Source organism: Homarus americanus, unplaced genomic scaffold (assembly GCF_018991925.1).
Source record: "Homarus americanus isolate GMGI-L3 unplaced genomic scaffold, GMGI_Hamer_2.0 scaffold56481, whole genome shotgun sequence".
In the NCBI taxonomy this organism is placed as follows: Eukaryota; Metazoa; Arthropoda; class Malacostraca; order Decapoda; family Nephropidae; genus Homarus; species Homarus americanus.
This window is the reverse complement of record NW_024746201.1, coordinates 35502-36887: the sequence shown is the minus strand read 5'-3', so window position 1 is coordinate 36887 and position 1386 is coordinate 35502.

Below are 1386 nucleotides of genomic sequence, written 5' to 3'. Positions count from 1 at the left end.
GGGAGGATGGTGGGGAGGATGGGAGGGAGGGACAGGAGGGAGTGGGATGGTGGGGAGACGGTGAGGGGAGGATGGGGGAGGATGGAGGGGAGGATGAGGGGAGGACGGGGGGAGGACGGTGGGGAGGAGAGGGGTGTGGGAGGATGGTGTGGGGAGGATGGGAGTGATGGTGGGAGTGACGGTGAGGGAGGATGGTGGGGGAGGATGGGAGGGGAGGATGGTGGAGGGGAGGATGGTGGGGAGGACGGTGGGGGGAGTGGATGGTGAGGGGAGGATGTGTGGGAGGATGTGAGGGGAGGACGGTGAGGGGAGTGAGGATGGTGTGGGGAGTGATGGTGTGGGGGGAGGAGTGAGGGGAGGACGGTGTGAGGATGGTGTGGGAGAGTGACGGTGTGGGGAGGACGGTGAGGGGAGGACGTGAGGGGAGGATTGGGGGGACAGAGGGAGGACGGTGGGGAGGATTTGTGGGAGACGGTGTGGGGGAGTGACGTGAGGGGGAGTGATTTGTGCGGGGAGTGACGGTGAGGGGATGACGGTGAGAGTGACAGTGAGGGGACGATATATATGGATGACTATGAGGAGTGACTATGAGCAAGAGGATGATGTTAGATGGAGGAGGAAACGTGAGAGTGACGGTGAGGCCACAATGACCACCAATGATGGTCAGCCACCACACTACCACTGCAGTACACGACCACCACTGCAACACTGCACGACCACTACTGCCAACACTACACATCACCTACTGTCAACACTACACGACCACTACTGCCAACACTACACGACCACTACCCAACACCACGACCACTACTGCCAACATCCGACTTACCAACGTATCGACCACTACTGCCAGCATCAACAGACCACTACTGCCAACACTACACGACCACTTACCGCCAAGCAGTACACGACCACTACTGCCAAGCATTAACGACCACTACTGCCAACACTACACGACCACTATTGCCAACACTACACGACCACTACTGCCAACAACACGACACTACACCAGCTACCACTACACGACCACTACTGCCAACACTAGCGATCCACTACTGCCAACACTACACGACCATACTGCCAACACTACACGACCACACCAACACTACACGACCACTACTGCCAACACTACACGACCACTGCCTCCAACACTACACGACCCACTTCACAACACTACACGACCACTACTGCCAACACTACACGACCACCACTGCCAACATCACACGACCACCACTGCCAACACTACACGACCACTACTGCCAACACTACACGACCTACTGCCACACGACCACTACTGCCAACACACGACCACTACGCCAACACTACACGACCACTACTGCCAACACTACACGACCACTACTGCCAACACTACACGACCACTACTGC